Source organism: Eptatretus burgeri, chromosome 11 (genome assembly GCF_056783735.1).
Source record: "Eptatretus burgeri isolate ZD-2024b chromosome 11, Ebu_testis_v1, whole genome shotgun sequence".
NCBI classification, from domain to species: domain Eukaryota; kingdom Metazoa; phylum Chordata; class Myxini; order Myxiniformes; family Myxinidae; genus Eptatretus; species Eptatretus burgeri.
In genome coordinates, this window is record NC_140971.1 from 6,939,054 (window position 1) to 6,952,354 (window position 13,301).

General features: G+C 46.3%; 1 protein-coding gene and 1 pseudogene across 2 annotated transcripts in view; both read left to right on the forward strand.

Annotated features, from left to right (window-relative positions):
* Nucleotides 1-736: 736 nt before the first annotated feature.
* The window catches only part of DRAXIN (dorsal inhibitory axon guidance protein), a 38,704-nt gene continuing 26,139 nt past the window's right edge, over nucleotides 737-13,301 (forward strand). The window contains exon 1 of one of the 2 annotated variants that reach the window (XM_085845050.1): nucleotides 737-965. The gene's annotated coding sequence lies outside the window, so the exon portion shown is untranslated. The remainder of the gene's footprint in view (nucleotides 966-13,301) is intronic. The other variant, XM_085845049.1, reaches the window with a different exon arrangement.
* Nucleotides 8,433-11,789, forward strand: LOC147016415 (uncharacterized; annotated as a pseudogene).

The window sequence follows — 13,301 nt, forward strand, 5'->3', positions numbered from 1 at the left end:
GGAAGTTCACAGATGTGGTCAGTCCAATGGAATCGCAGGTCTTCGCCACAGTGACAAAGCTGGTTGTTGCAATGCCAACTCTTCGTCAAATGGCACGGTGGCAGGTGAAATCGTCGTATATCATAAATGGAGAGTTGAGATTGGCTGCTATTCCTCGTAGTTGGCCCATGCTGCGTCTCCATGGAGAGACGTGTGTACACGGTGTTTTCATAGTGGTGGGTAGTACATCGCACAAACATGAAATGGTTGTGAAGATGAATGCACAGGCACAGGTAGATTCCAGGGGTTCAGAGAGGTTAGACCACAGAACATAGGAAGCGGGGCATGGAGCTCTTGACATCAGCAGCAATCTGACCACCTTTGCGGAAGAGGAAGAAGATGTGAGAAAAGGTAAAAGAAGGTCCGGAAGGTTGCAGTGAAGGGAATGAGGGTGTGGAGGAGAAAGGTTAAACGATCTCGCATTTTTGCATTTGTACTATGGAGATGGGAACAAACCTACATCATGGAAACGGGTGGGTCAGGAAACGCTTCTTTAATGTTACAATTGGGTGATTGCACCAGGTTCGAGTACACGTCCATTGTGTGTTGGTGCTCACTTTACAGGGTTTAGAGAGCGAACCCGTTTCCATGACCGTTATGAGCGGAGAGTGCCTGGGAGGGTAAAAAGGCGAGACAAAGGGGGAGAGTGGGGTGGGGAGATGGAGAGGGGTATCGAACAAAGAGATGAATGAGGGGTGAATGACGAGGTAAATGTTATAGCCGAAGTCAAAAACCAAGGAATCAGAATTCGAAGAGGGTGTAGGAGGATCGAATGGTGAGGATAAAGGATTGAGGATTAAGAGGGGGGAAAAGGAGGAGGGGGAGAGGGGCAACCCCAGATAACAAAGGGATCTCGTTAGAGGGAGGGGCTGCTTTTGGCGAATCTCCCCCCTTGTTCGTCCCACGGTTTCTCGCTAAACCCGAAGGTAAGCGCGTCCTTAATTTGCTCATCCGACAACCGGTTACGTTAACCTATTAACCGTGACATCACGCTAATCTGATGTAACGTGTTCGTTAGCGAGTGTCGAGCGATTTAACGGTTTTTGTACTTTAAACTCCGCACACTGATCGAGGTTTATTCTCCATTAAAGTTCAAACCGGCAATTACATGACACATCCTTTTGTTCCTCTTGTGTGCAGTTCATAACGTACACGTCATTTTATAATGACGTATCAGGATACATATTTTGTTCAATCGCCACTCTTTTGTTTGACGTCAGGTCGATTGTCATTGCCATGGTGTTTTAACAAACGGGATTAAGAAATGAATCATTGTGATGATCTCGGGCGAAAAAATCCCCTCTTTTCAGGCCAAATCGCAATCAAATAATTAGATAAAAGTGAAACATTTCGACGTCAGAAACATTTCGACGACGTTATTTATTTAATTTGTATAAAATGCGACCAATGTGTTTATTTATATAATACGTTTGCAGTTGGTGTTCATATTTGAAATTGTAATTTATTTTTTAAATCTCGACAATACGGTGTCAACATCTCGAAAACGATTTTTAAAAAAAAAAGAACAAACAAAGGATTGGACGATCGCAAAACATATATTATGGAAAACGAATGATTGATTAATTATTATGCATCATTTGGAAATGTCAATTGGTCGGTGTGAAACCCTCAGCTGTCCTCCAAGGAGTGGCTTGGTTGGTCGGTCTTCCTTTTCAATGTCCAACAAAGCATTCTCAGCAAAGTGTATCGACTATGTACGTGTCTGTAATTGTAACCCGTGGTTTGTCTGCACAATTGCTTTGTTCTCTTTGTCAAAGTTAAGTGTCCACCGTTCATACTCTCGCAGCTCTGGGGTGTGTTCAGTTTGCAGGTTTCTTGTTGAGTGCTCGTCAGTTGGCTTAAGCACTCAAGCAAGCACTTGGTAACTGAACACATCCCTGCTCTCCTGTTTGAGTGGTAATTTTTAATCGTCATTGTGACCGTGCGTGTCATTGTTGGCATTTGTCATTTCCAACCACGACTTCGTATTCCACTTCTTGGCACCTGCTTTTGACCTGATTCCGAGAGGTGCATAGCAAGACATTACTGGCTCCGCTCGCAAATTGTGTGTGTGTGTGTGTGTGTGTGTGTTACATATGCACATCTATCAAAACTAATAAATGTCAGTGTGTGTATATGTGTCCTCCATAACTCCAAAACCATGAAACCGAGCAGCCTGAAACTTTGCATGCACACCAAGGGAACTCCAAGGAAGTGCATGAGTGAAAATTGGGTGTTTGGGTTAATTAAAACACCCCTTTTGAAGATAATTAACGGCCTTATTTAATTACATCCTTCATCAGGCGATCCTCAGCCACCTCGCTTTCGATTGGGATATTAAGGTGGATCCTCGGTTACTTTGCTGGGAGGCATGAATGGTGCATAAAAGAGGTCGTCAAAAAGGTTTTTTTGGGGGGGATTTTTTTTTTCGATTTTCTCAGGGGTCTAAATTGTCTTCATCGTTTTAGGTCTAAAAAAAAGCGAAGGGTCTAAAAAGGGTCCAAGGATGTAAAAAGGGCTAAAGGGTATTATAGTCGACGTTAAATATCAACAAATCTACATTTATTATAAATTGCTTCTTCTTCCATTCAAAACACTTAAAAAAAAAAACACTTAAAATTTTTAAAATGCAATTCAGAAAACCCTTGTATCTCCTTCAGAAATGCTACATGTGATTTCCTTCCCCACCGCGATATGTCGCTTTTTATTCAAAAGGATTATTTTTCAGAGCTGTTTGTTGGTCCACCAACCCTCCACCCCCCCTCACCCCCCACACACCCCCTCCACGCACATACAGCTCTGAGATTCTCCTTGTGTTCAACAAGCTATCTTATCTCCTATCCTATGATCTTTATCTCTTTTTGTCAAAGGTGGGAATTTGGAATCAGAAAAAGCATCCACCCCCACCCCACCACTCAAATCTTCATCTCCCCCCTTTCTGCATCTCTCCTCACCCCACTCTCTCAATACTTCACCCTGACCCCACCCCTAAATGCTACCCCCTCACTTCACCCGATTAAACCTTCCCCTGCAACCCACACACACAAACTCTCCCCCACACCCGACACACTCAAACCTTCCACCTCACCCCACCTCCCAAAGACTAACCTTGCCCTGCAAAGCATCCCCCCTCCCAAACCTGAACCCTGCAAAAAGCCTCCTTCCTCCCCCTATCTCTAACTGTGTGGACCTGAAACATGTGAGATCTCCGCTTTACCTGTGTTCTGGCCCAAGTCCTATTCCTGATGTTCATAAATGATCTCTCTGACCCTCTGGAAAATCCTCTTTATCTATTTGCTGATGACTCCACCCTCTGCCGTGACAGCCCTCATCCTTCAGACAGGCAGGCTGCAGCCTCTTCCTTCTTTTCAGACCTTCACAAAATCACAAGCTGATCAAACACTTCTAACATGTCTTTCAATCCCATCAAATCAATATATATATATATATATATATATATATATATATATATATATATATATATATATATATATATATATATATATATATATATATATATCTCTCTCTCCTCTCTCTCCTCTCTCCTCTCTCTCTCTCTCTCTCTCTCTCTCTCTCTCTCTCTCTCTCTCTCTCTCTCTCTCTCTCTCTCTCTCTCTCTCTCTCTCTCTCTCTCTCTCTCCTCTCTCTCTCTCTCTCTCTCTCTCTCTCTCTCTCTCTCTCTCTCTCTCTCTCTCTCTCTCTCTCTCTCTCTCTCTCTCTCTCTCTCTCTCTCTCCTCTCTCCTCTCTCCTCTCTCCTCTCTCCTCTCTCCTCTCTCCTCTCTCTTTCTCTTTCTCTTTCTCTCTCTCTCTCTCTCTCTCCAAAAAGACCGTCCAGCAAACCCTCCCATCTACTTTCTTCACAATTCTCTTGAGGAAGTTCAGCCACTCAAATCATTCAAACTCTTGGGTCTCACTATCGGTCATGATCTTTCGAGGGCAAACCACATTTCAAAGTTGGCCTCCAAAGCCAGCCGCTGACTGGGAATCCTCTGTCGTACAAAGTTCTTCCTTGGCACACCTGAACTCCTATCCACCGACAAGGCTTTCATCCACAGCTTTATGGAGTACTGCTCTCCCCTCAGGGGCTGGCTCCCCTGCCTCACATCTTGCTCAGCTTGACGCTGTGGAAACCAAGGCCTTCAAGATTATTGGAATCTGCCATGATGAAGCTAAGTCTATGGGCCTATCACTTCACCATTGCAGACAGGTCGGTGATCTCTGTCTTCTACCACCTCCTTTCTGGCATTTAGCCTCTGCTCTTTCTGTGCTCCTCTCCTCCAGGTTTCTGCAGGGCATACATGGTCCATCAACCCTCTTCTGGTGAAACAACCAAAATCCAGGATCACTGCTCACATCCACTCATTTATTCCTCTTTATTCCCACCTGTGGAATAAACTTCCACATCCTCTTAAATCTCATTATTTTTCTCCAGGTCTTCAAGACAGCTGTTCACCACCATCTCAGATCATCTCCAATCCAAAACCAGGATGTTTTCTACCTTCGTTAAGCCCTTCTCCACCCCAATACAAATTCTCCACTCCTCCTTCCAAATTTCCTTCCTGAATCCATCTTGTCCACCCCATGCATCCCTCTCCTGCTCCTCATTCCTTCCCACATCCATTGTTTGTCCAAGTCTGCCTCTATCCTGGCCTTCAAATCTGCTGGTGGTGGTTCAGTGATCAAATCCCCCCCCCCGCCAAACCCCCCTTCAACCGTTCCTTTTGTCCTGTTGTGTCGTGATTCGTTCAGTGTACCAATTCTATCTCTTCCACGAGCCTCAACTATGCATACAAAAAATGTCGGAACTGATATTTGTTGTCAGTGCTTATCCACTAAAAAAAAACAACACATACTTAACGGTGCACATGGCACATTGTGGAATAAGTGAGGGCATTGAGGGGAACTGTATAACCGATTAAATATTTTCTAATATAAACAATGACACCTGGATCGAAACCGAAGGTGCCAGCAAGGAGTGCAGCATTGCAAAGCCTCTGTATAGTGCAAGCTCACGGACTAGTCCATGAGCCTTCGTGCAATGACATTTGAGTGGCATTACATGGGATTAAAGGTGATATTTATGGAGTTCTGAAATGCAATCATGGCAAGTCTCCAACATTCCAATTATGTGCAGTCTTCGAAACAGTTGAGTGTGGTGAAGGGTTTTGTTCCCACACAAGCACTGCAAACCCTCAGGTGTTTCATCTTTCTGTGTGTTCTCTTTTTATTGTAATGCAATGTTTGTACCACACCACAGTAACCACCGATGCTTCCACTAACCACGCACTCCTCCGACTAACGACTCTCCCTGCACTAACCACTTATTCTTCACAGTAACCACGAACCACTTATTCCCCACAGTAACCACGAACCACTCATTCCCCACAGTAACCACTGACCCTTCCATTAACCACTCATTCCCCAAAATTATCACTGACCCTTGAACTAACCACTGACCTTTCCACAAACCACTCACTCTACACCATTCACTGATCACTTACTCCCCACAGTAACCAATGACCCTTCAACAAACCACTCACTCTGCACATTAATCACTGACCTTTCCAGTAGGAGCTCCTTGTGAGCTTCGCAAGGCAGCTCACTGGATGACGGGATTGGGGTAAAGCCTTTGGGACCCCCACTCTTTGATGAAAGGAGGAAAACTACGGGGTAACCTTCCAGGGTCAGATTGCGGTAGTATGTGTCGGGGTGGTGCTCAGGTGTCGTCCACGAGACTGAGGTCTCCTTGGGTTAACCTGAGGCAGTCCCTTCGTGGTGAGTGCCTGGAATGTCCTGTCCCGAAGAGTGGATGATCACCTGTCTCTGTTATCATCTGAGCTCAAGCGTTTGAACGTCGGTATTGCAACACTCTCTGAGGTTCGGGGACCGGATAGTGGCGAGATCATGTCGGGTTGTTACACCTACGGATTGGTCTGGTCACTCTGATGGTTACCACGCCCAAGGAGTTGCTGTAGCTGTGTCCAATAAGCTGACTCCAATGATAATTGAGATAACACCGGTCAACGAGCATATTATGAGACTAAGGATTCGTCACTCCTTGGGTGTCGTTTCCCTGGTCTCTGTTTATGCTCCGACTGAGGCGAGTGATCTCACCGTGAAGGATGCATTCTATGTCACACTCAAGTCTGTGGTTGATCACTGCCCCAGGTGAGATACTCTTCTCATCTTGGAGGATTTCAATGCATCGACTGGAACTAAGAGGGATGGTTATGAGACGTGTGTTGGTCCCCATGGGTCTGGAACTATGAACCAGAATAGCACCAAGTTCCTTGACTTTGCAAGAAGTCATGGACTTAGGGTGGCTGATTCATGGCTTCAGCGCCAACAGGCTCATCGCTGGACTTGGTATTACAACACTGGTGGTGTGGCAAAGGATATTGACCACGTCCTCGATGGTCGCTGGAGAATGATCCAGAACTGCAGGGTCCACCAGAATGCTGAGTTCCTCAAGACTGACCACAAGCTTATGGGAGCAACTCTGAAGTTGCAGCTTAAATCTAGGAGAATGGTACCTTCTCAGCCCCAGCTGGATGTTGGCAAGCTCAAGGATGAGAGGGTAGCTGAGGAGTTTGTGAACAGGCTGAGTGTGGATTTGGGGGGGTTTGGGTGCTTTGTAGAATCCTGAATAGTTGTGGAATGTCTTCAAGACCACCATCCTTGATGTTGCCGGTGGATGCTTTGAACTCACCATAGGGTGAAGAAGAATTTTGTCTCTCAAGGGACACTGGATACCATTGACCAGAGTCGCAGGGCCAGGCTTATTGGCAGACAGAGCTGAGCTGTTCAGGGAGTTGAGGCGTAAAACTGTACATGCGTTGAGGGTGGACACAAGGAGGCCAATGTGTGAGGAATCTGTGAGGGGGTAGAGCATCACCTATGGTCAAGTGATTTTCATCCTGCTTTCAGGGAAATTCACGCATTGCGTTCCTCCAAGCCCGTCCCTCGGTGTCCTGCAGTTAGCACAGAGGGTGATGGGCCCTTGACAGAGGAGTTTGAAGTGAATGCCCGCTGGGCTGGTTACTTTGAGTGGCTGTACCAGGCTGAACCACCAGCTGTTGAGTTGGATGTCAGGGGTGTTACTATCCGGATTGCTGACCCTCCAATCAACTGTGGTCCACCTTTGTTTGTTGAAACAGAGTTTGTGGTGAACCCAATGAAATGGGGATAAAGCTTCTGGGATTTGCAGCATCCATGCTGAAGTCATGCCATTGCATGCAGTTCTGTGCTCTGCCCAGAACAAAAGCATCATCCCAACTGACTGGAAGAGGGGCCTTGTTCTCCCTCTCTGTAAAGAGAAGGGTGATTGCCAGGACTGCAACAACTACCAACGGTTGACGCTGCTCTCAGTGCTGGGCAAGGTCTTTGCTTGGATAATTCTTGATAGGATTCGCCACCATCTGCTTGAGCACCAGTGCCCAGAGCAGTCAGGCTTTATACCAAAGAGGTCAACGATTGACCCTATCCTTGCTCCTCGGGTCATCACCGAACACAGACGAGAGTTTCGGCAGGGGCTGCTTGCAGCCTTTGTTGATTTCTGCAAAGTGTTTGATTCAGTGAATCGGGATGCCCTTCGCAGGATTCTTGGTCTTCGTGGGGTGCCACCAAAACTGATTGATCTGATGTCTGAACTATATTTTGGTGCTGAGAGTGCTGTGGAATGTGGTGGTGCCATCTCTGACTTATTTCCAGTTGTTACTGGAGTTTGTCAGGGGTGTGTGCTGCCCCCCCCCACACTTTTCAGCACTTGTATGGACAGGATTCTCGGGAGGATGTCAGAGAGATCAAGCTGCAGTGCATCGTTTGGGAATGTCAAGACCTCTGACTTTGATTTCGCAGATGATGCAGTCATCTTTGTGGAGACTGGATATCTTTTTGGAAGCCTTCGAGGTGCTGAATGAGGAGTTGGAGCCACTGGGATTACAGGTTTCCTTGGTCAAAACTACGATCCAGGCTTTCAATGACATCTTGGATGCTGCTATCAGCTATCTTGCCGAAACCTGTTTGTGGTGAGGATATTGAGGTCACAGAGACTCACTTACCTTGGCAGTGATATTCATGTCTCTGCTGGCTGTAAGCCAGAGGTCAATAGACGTCTGGGTCGGGCCTGGGAGTCATGGATTCACTGGATCATGGGGCGTGACGCTGTGTCGGAGGATGAAAGTCGAGTCCCCAGGTCCTTGGTGCTTCCAATCTTGCGCTACAGATGTGAGAGTTGGACTCTGACCAGGGATCTGAGACGGAGACCTAATTCCTTTGGTACCAGGTCGCTTCAGAGAATCCTTGGCTCTAGCTGGTCGGACTTTGTGTCCAATGAGTGGTTGCTGAGAGAGACTCAAATGAGATTTGTTCTCTGCATAGTCCGTGAGCGTCAGCATGGTCACGTGGCTCGTTTTCCTGATGCTGATCCTGCTCACCAGATTCTCTCAGCAAGGGAGCCTCGTGAGTGGAGGAGGCCAATGGGCCGACCACATGCCTCATGGCTGCAGCAGGTTGATCAGCATCTCAAGAAGATGGGGATGGGCCAGTCATCTGCCTGGGGGATGGCCAGATAGAGGCCCCTGGATTACCGGAGAAAAGTGGACGCAGCAATGTGCTGCTCTGGTGCATACTCTTATACCTGACCTGACCTTCCACTGACCTTTGAACTAACCACGAACTGCCCAGAGTAACCACTGACCCTTCAACTAACCAATCACTCCACATTAATCACTCACTCCCCACAGTACACATTAATCGCTATCCTTCCACGAACCACTCATTCCCCACAGTAACCACTGACCCTTCCACGAACCAAAACATCCAAAATAATACACCCGAGCGGGTTTGACGATCAGCTCGGATACAAAACTTGATGCAACCAAGCGTTAATAAACCTTAGCGACTATGAAAAGTGAAAACAGAATTTAAATTGAACTTAAAATAGCCGCGCAAAGCTGTGTTGAAGTCAGTGGACCTCGTGTTGCCAAATAAACAGGGCCAGACGACAGAGGTAACAAGAAACTAGTTGGTCGAATTAAATCTTCTTAATAATGCCTATGAAACCCATGATGCATTATAGCCGTCCGATGCTTCCTTATAGGCCATTCGACCAATCGGTCATTTTGCACTTGATGACCCTGTAACCTTGACCCTGAGGCGAAAATGCGAAAAAGGGCTCAGACGATCTATAGAGAGCAACTAGTATTATCATCGTGTCAAGTTAGAACTCAACTGGCCGAGACGTCGAGGAGGAGATAGAAAAATTGTTGACGGACAGACGGATCTGAGGACATCGAACGGTTATATTAGGTCAGGGAGCTGACCTAACTAGAAGGGCAATAAGTGGAGCTCATATCTCTGCCGCGCAATGCCTGATCCAGTGGAATATAGAGCCCAATAACTTTTGAGATACTGTATTGTGTTACATATCATTTTTAGCCCCATCTCTAATGTGCATCAGACGCCCTGATGTCAAAATTCTGCATCGGCGGGGTGTTTTCTATGTTCCTATGAATGACACAAATGACACATAAAAATATCAGAACTTTGCGAGGTCATCTACCGGGTCCACGATAAAGTTGATTTTGACGTTGAACCATCCTACATTGCTTTCAACTTATAACATCTTATGACCCCAAAATACTCAGTTGAAAGTTTTTTTTATCCCCCTTTTTAAAAAAATCTTTTTTAAAGATGAAAGAAAGTTTTTATATATTAGAAGGGAATCGGTCGAGCTTCCAGCAAACATTTCCGTTGCGGACACCTAATGCTGAAACATCGATGAAAAACAATGAAGATATAGAATTCCTGAAATCGATGAAAACAGATCGTGTGGCTTCATTTGGTTGTCATGACAAGAAGTTGGCTCATCAGATCCAAAGAAGTGAAGAGCGGAAGCAGAAAGAAGCCAATCGAAAATGCCGTTCTGATGTGGAAATGGAGGATTTTCACTCACGACTTCAGCTGGAGGATAGTGCTAGTGAGGAAGCAGAAGACAATAGCACTGAGCCCACCACATCTGATTCACTCACGCCCAAACGGAGCCACCATAGAACATCCCGCCCTGGGACATCGGCATTCATTCCACACGACATTCTCAAATCTCCGCGTTTGGTATCATTAGCTATGCGAATGAACATGACTCCGACACAGCAAGCATCTTTCACAGCAGCTGTGATTGAGGAATGTGGAGGATACTTGTCCAAAGTTTGTATGTCGTATTCTCGTGCAGATAGGGCCAGAAGATCAATTGGAGGGAAGATTGCTAAATCGGTGAAGGAGTTGTGGATGCCACCCAAGGTAGCATCGCTTCACTGGGACTCAAAGAAAATGAAGTCACTGACAAATCAATACATGACTGAGGAACGAATGGCAGTTCTTGTTGGTGATTCCACAGATGTGAAATTACTGGGCACTCCCCATTATCCAACGGGAAGTGACCGACGTGCTGGTGAGATTATCAGTGAGCATACTATGGAATTGGTGAGTTCCTGGAACTGCACTGAAAATATTGTGAACATGGTGTTTGACACCACATCAAGTAACACTGGTCATGTTAGCGCTGCATGCATCGCCATCCAGAACGACTGAGAAAGAACGCTGTTGTGATCCGCCTATCGACACCATGTAGGCGAGCTCATAAATCGGACACGTTTTTTCTGATCTCAACATTGAGTCATCCAAATCCCCTGATGTAACTGTATTTCAGAGATTTCCCATGACTTTTGACTCTGTACCACATACTAACGATGTGTTATTGTGTACGTTCGATATGGATTCCAATGATGATGAAGCACAAGTCTTCTTCCAGGACTGGAGAGCTGAAACTCTGATCATCGCAGCCTCCAGTATAGAGTATCAGAGGGAGGACTATGAAGAGTTCGCCAAGCTTGTACACGCATATCTGGGCCAGAATGAAGACTATTTCAATTTCCGTCGGCCAGGAGCGATTCACAAGGCCAGATGGATGACAAAAGTCATCTATTCGCTGAAAATGGCGTAACTGGCACAGCAAATAGAGACATTACCGCTTGGTACTGTTATGACATCCTCAAAACGAGTTGAGGATCCCCAAGATACGAGAATTCGTAACGTTCGTGGCGCCGATTTATTTCAAGTGGTGGGCGACCTGTTCTCGCGCTACAGACTCCCCATGGAACGATTTGACCTTTTACAAGGACATACTACGGTATGCTAAAATCAGTGAGCCAATCTCAGACAGCGCTAGAGAAGCCTTCAAATGACATTCATGGTATCTCACTGCAGAAATGGTGCCGTTGGCCTTATTCAGCGAACTTGTCCCTGAGAGTGAACGACGCGGGCTTGCTGACAAGCTAATTGAATTGAAACCAGACGACGATCTGATGCAGAACTTGCCCAAGGAGTGTTTTGGCACTGGATTTGGAAAAACCTACCTTTCCAGCCGATATAAAGATCCAATCAAAACTTGCTGACCTTGTAACCGAGGACTCGTGGTTCATGTTCAGATTACTCGATCTTGACAGCGATTTTCTGTTGGAGGACGTGGATAAGTGGGATGATCTCTTCTCATTCATGACATCTAAATGTAAAGCGAGATCACTCAACGTGACAAATGATGCTGCTGAAAGGGCGGTGAAACTGAGCACGGACTTCCTGCAATCTGCCAGAACGGAAGAGAAATATCAGTGTCCTGCAAGTCATGGAACAAGACAAAAAATGGCTCCCAAATCTTGATAACTGTAGGCATCTGTTTGGCCTGAACATGTGAATTAAACTCGCTTCGGTTTGTCCAATAAGTAGTTTCTTATTGTTTTTTTTGTCTTTGAGGACTTGGTGTTTATGGATATGAATCGATAGGGTTTTTAGTGGGGCCAAGTGGGAGTTTCTCATTTTGTCTCGGAAGTCGATTTAGCACAAAATTCCAGGCCGATGTGGACACAGTAGATGATTTCGGAATTTCGTGAAATTTTACAAAAAAACTTATTCGGCAAATGGAATGAAAAAAATCATACCGCCGATTTCGAGTTCTCATATTTTCGAAAAAGTTGGGCGCCTGATGCGTGCTACTGAACAAGGTTTGTGAAACGACTCCTTTGCTAATACGATAATCAATTTTGGAAATGACAACAATTTAAGGTTTCATTTTTATTAAGTATAAGCAAATATTGTTGTGGAGCCGGGTCTCGGTGGCGAGCACGACCGCGAGGGGGAGCAGTAGAGTCGGCTCCACCGAACACACCGGAATTTAGGTCGTGACCCTCAGATAAGTCCGAAGGTACGGGTCCCTTACAGGACCATGAATTGCCAATAATTAGATCGCGTGGAGTAGGGTTAATTGCCAACTTCAATATACCTAAGTATCCATGCGGCAAAGCTACCGGGGAATTCACACCCTTGACAGGCCTCGAGCGGAACGAGCCGTTACCGTGCTCGAACCGTGTGTAAGGCCGGCAACGGCCGACTCTACTGCTCCATCTAGCGGTCGTGCTCGCAGCCGATACCCAGCCTAATATCACTCGTCATTTCACTGATGGGACAACAAAGATAAGTGAGGGGGGAGAGGGAGAGAGACGGAGGGAGACGGAGGGAGACAGAGGGAGACGGAGAGGGAGAGGGAGAAGGAGAGGGAGACGGAGAGGGAGAGGGAGAGGGAGACGGAGAGACAGAGAGAGACAGAGAGAGACAGAGAGAGACAGAGAGAGACAGAGAGAGAGAGACAGAGAGAGACAGAGAGAGACAGAGAGAGACAGAGAGAGACATAGAGAGACATAGAGAGACATAGAGAGACATAGAGAGAGAGGGAGAAGGAGAGAGAGACAGAGAGAGACAGACAGAGAGAGACAGAGAGAGAGACATAGAGAGAGACAGAGACAGAGACAGAGAGTAGGGAGGGGGAGAGGAAGGAGGGGAGATCAGGAAGAGGGGCTGTTGGGGGGGCGGGGGGCGTTCCCCCACCCACCATCCCAGGTCCCTCCTCCCACCCTTTATCCCCTCTCTTCCACTCCACCCATTCCTCTCCCCCATCCGCCCTTTCCCACAAAGGTACTCGAGGTTGCCCAGGATCTAACGCACATCTATTGGACTGCCACAATTAAGCACATGTTTAGAGACAAACATTTTATTAATCATGCTGCAAAATATTGAACAGAAATATCAACAAAATTGAACATATTATTGTAATGCTTTTGTGTCGACAATATTGAATGTGTTTTCATCAAGGGCCAGATCATGTGAATTGTTTGGTGTTCTAACTCTCAAGTAGCCAACATATAGTTGACCA